The sequence below is a fragment of the Camelus dromedarius genome, chromosome 15 (assembly GCF_036321535.1).
Source record: "Camelus dromedarius isolate mCamDro1 chromosome 15, mCamDro1.pat, whole genome shotgun sequence".
Taxonomy (NCBI): Eukaryota; Metazoa; Chordata; class Mammalia; order Artiodactyla; family Camelidae; genus Camelus; species Camelus dromedarius.
The window spans coordinates 37,566,321-37,581,637 of NC_087450.1; positions in this window are offsets into that span (position 1 = coordinate 37,566,321).

Here is a 15,317-nt window from a genome sequence, read left to right on the forward strand (position 1 = left end):
AAGCAAGTCAGACGTAACTCAGGACTGCGATAAAGGGAAAAAATCTTAATGACTCACCGGAGCAGAGGAAGATTAACTCTGACTAATGGGGGGAGGGCTACCAAAGGGGAGTCTCGAAGGATGAGTGAGAGTACATGAAGGAGGCATGCGGTACATTCCAGGAGATAAGAAATGAAACAGAGTCATGGGCAAGGAGCTATAATAACACAGAGGAGGGACAGTGGCCCAGCCATCAGGACCCCAGAGCACTTGACAGAGGCAGTGGGCCCTGAAGGACAGGGAGGTGGTAGTCAGATGGAGGGCAGGGGGAGGGGCATTCTAGAAAGAAGAGGCATGGCAGTTTTGAATACTACAAGGAACTCTGTATGTTTGGAACCTGAGGAGAGTTTACAAGATGAGGTTAGAGAAATAGGCAAGGGCCTGGGCAAGAAAGAAGTTTTTTTTAGCCAACTATGTACTTTGTATTTTACTCTGATGGCTATGAGAAGCCACATGAGATGGTCTGATCTACCTGACATGACAAACTGGATATGGGGAGTGAGTAGAGGTGGTGCCAGGGTCAGTATTTACATCGAAAGTCCTTTAAGCACTTGCTGTGCAGAGGCACTTTCTCTGTCTTGCTCTTTCTCAGCACAGCTGTTGCCTCCAGAGGCCTTCAGAGAGGGCTTCTGAGCTGCCTGTCTTCCTAGAAACGTGCGCACTAGGGCCTATACGACTTATAGGAGACCCCACAGACTACCAGACACACACCTGCGAGTGCCGTGAACAGGAGTTCCTTGTCAAAATTTCAAAATATCCACTCACCTGTTTATTGATACTTAGGAGTTCACCAAGATTTCTCTCAAGTCATCCATTTCCAAACCATGTCCAAAGACACTGTATAGCAATATAAACTATAAATTTAAAACTTAACTTTTGTCATGGAATTTTCATAGTGTCATTTCAGTAATGCAAATCAATAGTGCAATCAACCCGTATAATCAGTATGGAAAAAAACACAGAATCCTATACTTTTGTACACACAGAAACCTCTTTTCTTGCTAGTCTAACAATTTACTTCCAATTTTCTGAGAGAAAGATTTTCAGCTCTTTATGATTAAACTTTATTCATTTTATTATTCAAAAAGTTTAATTTCCAAGCTCCAAATTAGAGAATGAGTTAAAGACAGAAGCCAGCTGTGAATGAAATAATTAAGCCCAGATCCTCTTTCCAGCATTTTTTTAAAAATAAACCTTTTTATTTCAAACTAGATCTAGACTTAATGGAAAAATTGCGAAGATAGTATAGGGTGTTCCCATATACTGTTTCCCTGCTATGAACATCTTACTTTAATACCATATATGGATGACAATTAATGAACAAATATTGATACATTATTTTTAACTAAAGTCTGAATAAAATATTCAGATTTCTTTACTTTTCACCTAATGTTCTTTTCCTGTTCCAGGATCCCATCCAGCATAGTACGTTAAAGGTAGTTGTTACATCTCCTTAGGCTCTACGTCGCTGTGTTTCTAAGACTTTCCTTGTTTTTGATGACTTTGACAGTTTTGAGGAGTAGTGGTCAAGTATTTTGTAGAATGTCCCTCAGAAATTGTCGGATGTTTTTCTCCTGATTAGACTGTAGCTGTGAGTCTTTTGAGAAAAAGACCACAGAGGTAAAGTCCATTCTCATCAAACAATGTCAAGGTTACATACTATCAACTTGATCTATGACTGCTGATGCTGATCGTGATCACCTGGCTGAGGTAGTGTTTGTCAGGCCTCTCCACCGTGAAAGTACCTTCCCCTACCATTTCATATTGTATTCTCTGAAAGGAAGAGACAACATGCAGGCCACAATTAAGGAGTGGGAAGTTAAATTCTACCTCTTTCACAGAGAAATATTTACGTGAATTATTTGGAATTCGTCTGTAGGAGAGATTTGTCTGTTGTCCTCTATTTACTTATTTATTTAATCATTTAGTTATTATCAGTATGGACTCACGGATATATATTTTATGCTTTGGGTTAAAACCCAACACTGTTTTGTTGCTTAAATGGTTCCAGCTTCAGCCATTGAGAGCTCTTTCGGTTGGGTCCCGTGTCCCTTCAAATACTCCAGTCACTGTGGGCTTCTCTTGAGCCCTTCCTTACTTTCTGAACTATAAGATGCTCCAAGCTCATCTTCTATGTTTCCTGCCTTGGTCCTAGAATCAGGGATTTCTCCCAGAAGCCCTGGTTCTTTTATGGAAGACTGGTTTTAGAGACCACATCTGGGTGTGTTGGGAGCTACTGGGGTGTTGTCACTTCTAGGTCCTCTCAGCCAACAGAGAAAGAATATATGTGTATGTACAGTAACACATGAATATACATATATATCTATAAATATTTTTATATCTAACCATCTGTATCTACATTAAGCTAAATATGGGTTCATATTGATGCCTCCAACTCTAACCCAGTACCACATGGATGATCCTAGCCTTCTCCCTTTGCTTTCTAGATCCTCTCACCTACAGCAAGAAACCTGGCTCTCACGCTCAGCCATCCATTACTTTACAGCTCAATTCCAGTGCACTGTAGAGCACTCACATAATTGTTAACCCATAACCTTGTAGAAAATGACTTGACAAACTAGAGTGCTTATGTACAATTCCTTTTGCCTTTAACTTTATTACAGATTCCACTTATTTCAAAATGTACTTAGGTCAGCACTTTTCCCCCACTCCCTTCAGTGAGATTGTTCAGGCATTTATAATACAGTTAGATTCTTTTGTCATATTTTGCATTCCATCCCAGGATCCTACAACCTCCTAAATGATTTTTAAAATTTGCATGATTAAGGTTCATCTTTTGTGCTGTAAAATCTATGGATTTTGACACGCGCAGAGTTTCATGCATCTACCATTTTTACAGCATCATAAAAATAGTTTCACCACCCTGAAACATCCCCAGTGCTTTACCTATTCAACTCTCCTCTCACTACGAGTCCCTGGGAACCAATAATCTATCCACCATCTCTGTAAGAGTTTTGCGTTTTCCAAGATGTCATGAGTGGAATTATACAGTATGTAGCCTTTTAAGACTAGCCTCTTTCACTTAGCAACATACATTTAAGATTCATCTGTCTTTGTATGGTTTGATCGCTTTTTCTGTTGCATGACTATATCACTGTTTCTCCATTCACCTATTGAAGATTGCTTCTACTTTTTCACATTTATGAATAAAACTGCCATAAACAATTCACATGCTGGTTTTTGTATGGACATAAGTTTTTCAACTCAGTTGGGTAAATATGTAGGAGTGTGATTGCTAGATCCTATGGTAAAACTATGTTTAACTATGTGAGAAACTGCCAAACCATTTTCCAAAGTGGCTGTTACCATATTGAAGTCACACCAGCAATGAATGAGAGATCCTGTTGCTCCAGATCCTTGCCAGCAAATGGTATTGTCAATTTTTTTGCTTTTAGCCATTCTAATAGATGAATCATAGTATCTCATTGTTGTTTGGTTACCTTTTAAAATAATAAAAGCTTGTCAGGTGGGGAATAAAAGTTAAAAACTAAAGAAGAAATCTGAGTCACTGGCATTCAGAACTGTTTTGAAATAGCTCAGGCTACAGGCACCTTTTTTGGAGGTCATGCTTGAAATGGGGTGTAGAAACCATCAACTTGTTTCCCACATTCGGCGCTAGCTTCTATGTTCTCCATCCTCAAATAAGAGAGTAAAAAAGATGTGTGGGCTAATGCTTTATATAAAATAAATGATATAATATTAGCAAATAGAATCCAACAACACATAAAAAAGATTATAAATCATGACCAAGTGGGGTTCATCCCAGGGACACAAGGGTGGTTCAACATATGCAAATCAATCAATGTAATACATCACATCAACAAGAGAAAGGACAAAGACCACATGATCATCTCAATAGATGCAGAAAAAGCATTTGATAAAATTCAACACCCATTTATGATAAAAACTCACCAAATTGGATATAGAGGGAACATATCTCAACATAATAAAAGCTATCTATGACAAACCTACAGCCAGCATAGTACTCAACGGTGAAAAACTCAAAAGCTTCCCACTAAAATCTGGGACAAGACAAGGCTGCCCACTATCACCACTCCTATCCAACATAGTCTTGGAAGTCCTAGCCACAGCAATCAGGCAAGAGAGAGAAATAAAAGGGATCCAAATTGGAAAAGAAGAGGTAAAAGTGTCACTATATGCCAATGACATGTTTCTATATATAGAAGACCCTAAAAGGTCCACACAAAAACTACTAGAGCTGATCGAAGAATTCAGCAAGGTAGCAATGACAAATGCTGGAGAGGTTGTGGAGAAAGGGGAACCCTCCTACACAGCTGGTGGGAATGCAGTTTGGTGCAGCCACTGTGGAAAACAGTATGGAGATTCCTCAAAAGACTAGGAACAGACTTACCGTATGACTCAGGAATCCCACTCCTGGGCATATATCCAGAAGGAACCCTACTTCAGGATGACACCTGCACCCTAATGTTCATAGCAGCACTATTTACAATAGCCAAGACATGGAGACAGCCTAAATGTCCATCAACAGATGACTGGATAAAGAAGATGTGGTATATACATACAATGCAATACTACTCAGCCATAAAACCCGACAACATAACGCCATTTGCAGCAACATGGATGCTCCTGGAGAATGTCATTCTAAGTGAAGTAAGCCAGAAAGAGAAAGAAAAATACTATATGAGATTGCTCATATGTGGAATCGGAAAAATACCCAAAAAAACAAAAACAAACAAAGCATAAATACAAAACAGAAACAGACTCATAGACATAGAGTACAAACTTATGGTTGCCAAGGGGGAGGAGGATGGGAAGGGATAGATGGGATTTCAAAATTGTAGAATAGATAAACAAGATTATACTGTATTTATGCAATGGAATACTACTCAGCCATAAAAACCGACAACATAATGCCATTTGCAGCAACATGGATGCTCCTGGAGATTGTCATTCTAAGTGAAGTAAGCCAGAAAGAGAAAGAAAAATATCATATGAGATCGCTCATATGTGGAATCTAAAAAAACAAACAAAAAAAGCATAAATACAAAACAGAAATAGACTCACAGACATAGAATATAAACTTGTGGTTGCCAAGGGGGCGGGGGGTGGGAAGAGATAGACTGGGATTTCAAAATTGTAGAATAGATAAACAAGATTATACTGTATAGCACAGGGAAATATATACAAGATCTTATGGTAGCTCACAGAGAAAAAAATGTGACAATGAATATATATATGTTCATGTGTAATTGAAAAATTGTGCTCTACACTGGAATTTGACACAACATTGTAAAATGATTATAAATCAATAAAAAATGTTAAAAAAATAAAATAAAATAAATGAGAGAGACAGAAACAGAGATAGAGGGAGGGAAATGCAGGAAGCAACTTCTCAGAACACAGGAGAATATCAATTCCAAACCAAAATGAAAAACATGCTCAATAAAGGAAGAGGGGATTGTCATCAGGGTAGAGGGCACAATCCTAGAAACCCTGATGGCTCCTTTTTGTAAGGGTACCTGGGATTTGTTTTAATCCAGTGTGGTAAGACACACAGACATGGAAGAGACTGTCATGAAGGTTTTTATACTCACAGATCCCTAGAAACAGGACCCACAGCACACCATCCAGGACCACATGGGGAAGCACCAGGGCCCAACAAAAGGAAGAAGGAACAAGAGGAAAACATGACTGAGAGACTGTATCGTGGTTTCCATGGGAAAGGCAAGGCAAGGCAGGGTAAGCAGGTTAAGGGTCAGCTAGTTTGAGTAATTTTCCATGAGCTCTGGGGTGGGGTGGAGGGTCTCTTGTCTGGTATCTAGTTTTCAGCTGATTAGGGCAGGAGGAATGGTGGGTTCCCACTGAGAGCCCTTTGTGAGCCTGATCTAAAGGAGGTGGGTGGGGTATAGCCTTTGGATTGGTTGATCTGTATATAAAAGACATGCTCTCAAGCAAGTTGTTTGCTGTCTCTGGGAATTAGTTAACCCTGGGAGGGGCAGTCCCTTCCAGTATCAGCAAAGCATCAGAATAAAAAGACATGCTTAATACACTCCACCTTGTGGACTCTCTATTGTTGGGTCTATTTTTGCTGGTGCCAACTGAGACTGTCCTCAGTCCCTTCCCCCTTGACCTCCGTGCTTCCTGAGGTCTAAGCAGTGTAAGCCTTTCCTGATGCTTTGGGCAACCTCCCCTTTGAATCCTAGTAAGACGAGGCTGCTTCTGGTATTGATGGCTCCTGCACATCAGTTTTGTACTTCATGCTTTGCAAGGCGTGTCAAGTGCACCTGTTGTGTGGTCCTCATGTGACCCCTTGGAGGCAGTGGATTCTTCTTTTCCTTTTATTCTCATTTAACATTTTTCAAATCTTCTCACTTTCCTCAGACTCTATAGATTTACAGCTCTCCCTTATCCATTTATTATCGTCTGTTTTCCTTTTTCTCTTCTCAGCCTTATGTGCTATTGTTTCTCCTAGGCCATTTCTGATGCTTCATTCATTCAATACACATTTACAGCATGTAGGCTCTGTGACAGGGATTGTGCCCGGTTCCAGGAACACAGAGACAAATAAGACTATCCTTGTGGGGTAGAAAAACACTTTGAGGTTTTTTTCTTTTGCGATTTTATTTGTTTTTTGAGGTTTGATAATGTGCCAGTCAAATGCATAAGAACTGTTTCACTTAATCTTGATACACACACTCAAGATGAGTTCTATGACAACCTCCCCTGATCACTGCCATTCTTATAGACACAGCACTAAAGCTTAGAGAGCTTAAGCAGTACCCTAGGGTCACATGGCTAGCCAATGGAGAGCTGTTGGGGTCTGAACACAGGTGTCTGACTCCACAGCACACACTGTTCACCTTGAAGCCATGGTCCCCGCAGAGACATAATTCAGAGCACTCTCCCATCTTCATCCTTGCAGGGATGAATCTCTTTTTCCAAACCGAATCAAAATTATTTAGCAAAAAGTAATAATAATGATAATAAAAACAGCAACTTTGTAGACTTAGAAGCCACTTACTAACTGGATAATCTTGAGAAAATCATTAACTTTTTCTAGGCTTCTGATTTCTCTATTGTAAAATGGGAGGGCAAGACTACTGATGTTTAAGGTCCCACTAAGCTGATTTTTTTTTCTCATGATTCTGTTTTGTTTGTTTGTTTGTTTTTATATATTTTTATTGAAGTATAGTCAGTTTATAATGTGTCAATTTCTGGTGTACAGTACACTTCAGTCATATAGGAACAAACATATATTCATTTTCATATTCTTTTTCACCATAAGTTACTACAAGATACTGAATATAGTTCCCTGCCCTATACAGTATAAACTTGTTGTTTATCTATTTTATGTACATTAGTTAGCATCAGCTCTGATGTTCTTTTAATCAATCAGACATATCTGTGGAGAACTATCTGCTTTGAAGTTGAGAAGGAAAGCCAGGAAAGACCAGGTGCTCACTTGGTGACGAGAAACGCCTCAGAATCTTCTTAGCTAGTGTTTTTCTGTCAATATATGTTTTTCAGTGTTGCAAGCTCAGCTTATTAAAATCATTGTGTGCTGGCACCAATGGTAAAACAGAAGCAGGCCAATGCATTTTTGAGATACTTGTGGAATACAAAAACCTACTAAGACCAAGGCACCAGCGCCACGCTGGCTGAACTCACAAGGGAAATCCCAAGGGTCCATCCCATCTTGGCACCGTCACGGAGTCCCCTCTGCTGGGTACTCCAAGGCCAACCACAGCCTGGTGACATGGCCCCCAACAACCGGCCAACCCAGGCTCCATCTTGTTCTTGAACTCAGCTGTGCTTCCCAGCCTCTGCACATTCCCATGCTGTTCTCACTGCCGAATTACCCTCCTTCCCATCTTCAACTTTGTATTAGTCTGCTAGGGCTGCTATAAGAAAATACCACAGACTAGGTGGCTTAAACAACAGAAATTTATTTTCTCACATTTTAGAGGCTAGAAGTCCAAGGTCAAGGTACAGGTGGGGCTGCTTTCTCCTAAGGTCGCTCTCCTTGTTTTGCAGATGACTGCTTTCCTTCTGTATCATCAAAGGGCCTTTTCTCTGTGCATGATTCCTGATGTCTTTTCTCTTCTCATAAGGACACCAATCATATTGGATTAGGGGTCACCCATATGACCTCATTTAACTTTGATTACCTCCTTAAAGGCCCTGTCTCCAAATACCATCACATTCTGAGGTACTGGAGGGTTTGGATTTCAACATATGAATTTTGAGGGGACACAATTCAGTCCATAACAATATTGGAACCCCACGCATCCTTTTAATCCCTCCTCATGTGTTTACTCTTCAAGAAGCCTGAAACTTAACCAGTTGGAATTTTCTCCTTCCTTCTAACGAGTTTGCTTCAGTCCACCACTTAAGAAAAGGCCCTAATGGAGTGTAATCTCCTTGAACAACAGAACAACATCTTGTTTTATAAACTATGTCTTATGTTATTATATCTCCTACTTGCATATAGTTTAATACTTTATTCAGAGTAAAAACAAATACTCAGTAGGAGGATGGATAAATAAACTACGGTACATCCAGACAATGGAATATTATTTATAAAGTGCTAAACGGAAAGGGGCTATCAAGCCATGGAAGACATGGAGGAAACTTAAATGTATATTATAAGTGAAAAGCCATTTTGAAAAGGCTTCTTACCATACAATTCCAACTATATGACATTTTGGAAAAGGCAAAACTATGGGGACAGTAAAAAGATCAGTGATGCCAGGAATAAGGGAGAAGGGAGGGAAGAACAGGTAGAGCACCGATCATTCTTAGGGCAGTGAAACTATTCTGCATGATACTATAGTGGTGGATTCAGGTCATTACATATTTGTCCACACCCACAGAATGCACACCACCAAGAGTGAATGCTAACACAAACTATGGACTTTGGCTGATAATGATGTGTCAATGTATGTTTATCGATTGTAACAAATGTACTGCTCTGCTGCAGGATGTTGATAGTGGGGGAGGCTGTATCTCCGTGAGGGTGGAGAATATATGAGAACTCTCTGTACTTTCTGCTCAATTTTGCTGTGAACCTGACTGCTTTAAAAAATAAAGAAAAAAAAAACCTCAGCAACTATATATTTTTTAATCGAATTAAATTTTCTGCACAACCTCACACATTTGTAAGTCTGGGTATGACTTCCATCTTTCGGTTTTCCATAAACCCTGCTTCTTTTATAGTGAACTAGGTCATTAGCCTGACAAAGGATAATAAAACAATTAAGGAAAAGAATGGTCTCTGAGACTTGGTCATTCTTCCATCTAAATCCTAATACTTCAGTATTTCAAGACAGCATGAACCTCAGAGTAGGCAGCCCACTTCCCAAACAATGTTAACTGTACTCCAAGGTGCTATAAAATTTTGATTAGCCAGAATTAGCTATGCTAAAGAACCAGGGCTCTAGTTCACTGGTTCTATGGCTGAGTGGATCCCCCCTCCCAAGTCTGCCCTCCTTGGAAGAAAACACAATATTCCCTGAGGATGACTGTGTTCACCCATTATTGCCATGACCTGGGTATGTGCTTCTGGGATCCAATGCTAAAGAAATAAATGTTAGAATCTATTGAAATGTTGTTGCTGGCAAAGGACAAATATCCAGAGAAGATGGGGATCTGAGCTGACAAAGGAACAATAAGAAGTGCCTTACAGTGGGATAGAAAGTAAGTGGGACCTGAGACCTGGAACCCTTTGCTGCAGCACTTGCACCTGGACAAATGTCTCCTCCTTTGAGTAACAAAATACAAAGAAACTAAAAGGGACTAAAAATAACTGCCTGTATGGGCAGTTGGGGCAAACTGTGAATAACACGATACAAAAAGATCAAAAACCCAACTGACACTTCTGGGGTGTCGGGAGCAAAAGCAGGGTCCTAGGCATGATCCCTGCACACAGCACCACCAAGGAACTGGGCAGACCACCTAAGCCACCTCTCTGGCCTAACCCCTGCACCTGTCTCTACCCTCACCCTGTTTAAGAAACCAGCTTGTGCCTCCTCAGGGAGCGAGCAAAGAAACCTATTACTTGTTTTCATTCCCTTGCGCTGCAGCATGAGTCCCAATAAAGCCTTGCCTGAAATTTTTGTCTGGCCTCTTATCAATTTCTATTGATTAGGGAGTCCAAGAACCCTGGTCAGTAACAACAGGAGGAGGATGAGGAGCAAGGAAGAGGTCAGAGGAGGCCAGAGATGAACCGCAGATCCTTCACCACCATGAAACTCATGAATCAGGTGCCGGGTCTTCACTGACACCCTCTATTGAGGCCATTTACCAGGTTGTGAAGATCTGTGCCTAGTGTAGGTGTACTCAGACCACATGCTCCAGCCCTATACAATGGGAAGTCCAATAATCACTTTATACTAAGGTCAATTTCAAATGCCACTTCCTCCATTAGGCCTTCCTGATCACTCCAATCAAAAGCAATCTCTCCATTTACTCATCATCTCACCATAGTTTCAACTGTGTTTCCTAGAGCCCATGAGAGTCAGACATGAGTTTAAAGAAATTCCTTAGTGAAAGAGTGAAGGGCTAAAAGGGGAAGGGCTCCCCACTACAGCTCAATCAGAACAGCTACACTTTCGCCTGTAACATACCATATATCAAGGTCCTTCTTATAGTTCCATTTAAAAAGGAAAAAAATTTCAAAACCACTAATGTATAGTGAAATATCAGTGTTACTGGACCATCTATCCCAGATCATCCAAATGGTCTCAATTTAGATACATGTTGTCTCATTGTCAGATAACATACCAGAATATGTGTCCCTATTTGTCATTTGGAAAATATCATGGAGTTGATAACATTTATCATATATTGTCTTATCTTATAGTTACTTGTGTGCTTGCTTTATCACCTCTATAAATTTTAAACTGCCTAAGAATAGGGAGCATATTCTCTGCATCCTTTAGTGTACCTGTCACAGTGCCTTACACTCTGGTGTTCAACAAGTATAAGTTGAATAACAATGTTAGGTCACATTCACTAATAAGCAGGTTTATGCAGCAGGCCCTAAGAGTTACAACATAATGGAATGAATGTGCACAATTCTTACCTTTGCTTTCTAGACATATCCATAATTAGAGACAATTTAAAGATAGTACTTTACAAACCAAAAAAGGAAGTCTTAGACCTCTCTAGGAACAGAGATTTTAACATAGGGCTACAAAGGAGACAGCTACCTTTGAAGGAGCTCAGCATTCAGTGTTCATTTGTGTTAAATTTCACAGCATTTCTGAGCTCAGGTCCAAGGCATAGGATTACCATGTGTTGACTCTTGTGTGGGTGCCTAATTTGTATAATATGTCCTTCTGCTCACACAAGTGACTGGACCACAGTCAGGGGCACCTAGATGTCCCAGGAAGGTTAAGATAAAGGCCTTTGGAACACAGTTTCAACATTCAGTCAAGCAGGTTTGGAAAGATGAAAGAAGAATGGGTCAGCCTAAGAGCAGTGCCAACATTATTGGCCCACTTCCTTGGCACAGGGTGGGCCCCCAATAATTATGTGTTGAATGTGTGAAATGGCTCCTCCCCCCTCCTGTTCCAGTTCAGTCAGTAGTTAGGCAGCTCAAAGCACTCTCAAGGCCACACCTACCTATTATCCTTCTTGAGGAAAATACCACTACCGTTGTTTCTAGAGAATTGATGACAAAGGCCAACAAGAGGGCCTCAGAGCATCCACTGTGCCAGGTGGGAGAGGCGTGCTTACAAGTCCAATCCATCAGCAGGGTGAGCAGCTGCAAAGGATCCTGAGCCCAAGCGTAAGTGACCTCGGGACCCTAAGAGTAGGAAAGTATTGTAGGATGTAGTTTTCAAACGTCCCTACAGAATGTTCTCTGTGAAATAAATATAAGGACAGTCCTGGGTGTCCCCCACTGCCCAATTCCTGGTTTTCTTTGTGGGAGTCCAAGTTTAGTGACCTGCAATAAACTCCCCATAAAATGGTCTGTCCTTTATGCACAGGGAATCCTGACCCTGGGTGACAAAAGAAAGGAAACACAAGAAAGGCAGAGACAGTGAAGATATGTATCTGTAGGGTAGGAATATGTTTGGTGCATGTGTTGAGGGGAGGTACACGGGTACCTGTTCTTCCACATAAGTGTATGAATGCATGGAGAGGAACAGGAGAAATGGGGAATCATTGCAGACCTCTCTCTTCCCCTCTCTTTTTTCATCTTGTTTCTCATTAACCCAGAGCATTAATGGATATAATTTTCCTCCCTGTTCATCTTATAATCACTTTCATAGCTATATAATGTTACATTTTGACAGGCACTAAATTGAATAAACAAAGTTTCACAACACAGCAGTCCAGATTTGCTACCAGGCATACAAATGAAGAAGCAACAGAGAAAGGATTGGTAGGGATTGAAATATATACAAACCAAGTTATCAGTATCTCCATGACCTTGAATGAATCACACACCTTTCTCTAGTTCATTCATTAAAGCATCATTTTACTCAGCAAGTATCTATCATATGCCAGGTATCTGTACTAAGCACTGAGAATTTGTTTATTCACTCATTCAACAAATGTTCATTAAGTCCCTACTATGTGCCAAGCACTGATCAAGTTGTTGGCATGCAGCAGTGAATAAAATAAAAGTTTCTGCCTTCATGGGGCTTAACATGCTACTGGTGTGGGCTAGGGCTAGGAGAGATAATGAACAAATAAATATACAATATGTTGGGTGGTAAGTGTTATGAAGACTAAAGGGGATAAAGAGATTAAAAGGGCCATGGGTAATATTTTATTCAATCATCCCTAGGTATCTGAGGGAGATTGGTTCCAGGACTCCGCACAGATATCAAAATTCAAGGATGCTCAAGTTCTTTATATAAAATGGCATAGTATTGCAAATAATCCACACACATCCTCCCGTATACTTAAATCATCTCTGGATTACTTATAATACCTATTTCAAATTTGACACAACATTGTAAAATAACTATAACTCAATAAAAAAAGTTAAAAAATAATAATAATACCTAATTCAATGTAAATACTATGTAAAAAGTTGTCAGTGTGTAGCAAATTCAAATTTTGCTCTTTGGAAACTTCTGGAATTTTCTTCCCAATATTTTCAGTCCATAGTTGGTTGAATCTGTAGATGCATGTGTGGATATGGAAGGCCGATGTACAGGAAGTGTCAGAGGGCCTTGAGGGAGCTGAACTTCAAGCAAAGGCTTGAAAGAAGCGAAGGAGGGAGACATACAGATGTTTGGGAGAGAGCGCATCACAAAGAATATAATAGGAATGACTCCTCATTATACACAAAAGCCTTTTAAGTTGCCTCAAATTCCTTTTGGAAAGAGACAATGTGTAAATCAACCCTAAGGGCCTCACCTACCCAACATGGACAACCGAAGATGAGGAAGAAATAAGATTAATTTCAAAGGAAATTTTTTTTAAGCCTAGAAGGCTATTTAAATATTAGGTGATGCTATTTATTAGTCACTGGTTTCCAGTCAACAATCAGGACAGACTATGTATATCTATCTGTCTTTGAAGGACTTAACCATAAATAAAATTGGTGCTGCCTGAGTTCAAAAGCCAATTCACATGCCAGGAGTCCTAGGATTTGGTGGTTTACAGTCTAACCTGACCAGAATTACATACTAGGCCTGCAGTCTGCATGCTCACAACATCTCATATATACTATTTCCTGTTGCATTTGATTAGGTGAAACTGAAATCTCCTAACCAAGAAGTGACCTGACGTTCTTTATTTACAAGGAAATCACTGGTTAGAAAATTCCTTAGCTTCTGGCAACGGTTCAGCCAAATTCATTAGCACAAGTTAACTTTATTTCCAGTACTGGTGCAATTCTAATTGGATAGCAAGAAAGGGAATCCTCTAGCTGTAATGATACTCCTGTTCAAAATGTTCTAACCTTCCAGTTTCTCTTAAATTTTTCCCTAAATGTAACTTTGAGGGATAATCGAGAACATACACACACGAATTCAGTCTGAATGTGGCATTTTGGAAGAAAACCCCAGCTGAGTACACACCAGTGTGTTTCAGCTTTGCTACAAGAGAAATAGTTATGCATTATACATGGACTATAAAGACATTTTTTGTAAGCCTTCCTTTAAAACATTTGAATTTTAGGACTTAAAATGTTCCATGTGTTTAGTATTTCTTGTTCAGCTAGACTAAAGAAAAGTGGTTGCAAATTCAGTCTCAGCATATGTGTGGTATGTTTCAGGAATGTTTAATATATTATTATTTCTGGAGCTATGGAGTTTGTGAACACAACTTTTACATTCATCACTGGTTGTAGTCAAGGGGTCACTCATTCAATATATATTTATTGAGTACCTACTACATGCCAGGCCCCTTTTTAGGTATGGAAGATACAACAGCAAACAAAGTCCACACATCAGAGGAAATAGACCATAAATGGATCCATAAGTAAATATAACAATGTCAGGTAATGAAGAAATTCTTCCTGCTTTAAGCAAAGAAAGGGAATATGGGTGAGACTGCTATTCTAAAGGAATAGCCATTCCACTTAAGTCTTATTTGAGTAAAGACCTTAAAGGATCCTTTTGCTTATCTGGGGAAGATGGAGTGCCCCCAGGCACTGCTGGAATTCCTGGAAAAGCCTAAAGGCCAAGTGGGCAGGACTGAGCGAGTGAGAGGGTGAGCTAGTAATTGGAAATGAGGTCTTACCTAGAATCATATGTCACCATATGTTCCTGGTGTCCCCAAAGTGGAAGAACCACTGAGCCCACAGTCCAGTTTCATTTGGGGGGGGGGGGTTCAGTGATAATGAATTGTAAGGAGACCCTGCTATAAAACTACAGTCTCCTCATTTTCACTTTACTCCTTATAAAAATGGGTATGTGTTGCTTTATCTCCTGGATTCATGTACCCATGCATTTCACCTGCCTGAAATGCCCTTCTTGACTCCTCTCCCTGTTCAATGTCTCCCATATTTCAAAGCTTAACTTAAGCTCTACCTCCTATAAGAATCCTCCCTTAACTCCCCTGACTGATGACACTCAGTGGCCCTTCTGGAGCCGTGACTGGAGTTTAGGATTTCCTCGCCATCAATCAATTGGTGTTCAGGGCAACCCTCAAATTGAACAGGAAAGAGTTTATGTGTAATTCTGTGTGTGTTTTCCTGAAAAGAGTGTTCATAAGCCCCATGAGATTTTAAAATGAGTCTGTGATTTTAAGATTGAGAACCACTCCTCTTGACTAGTGCTTCTCACACACCATATGTGCACATGAACCAT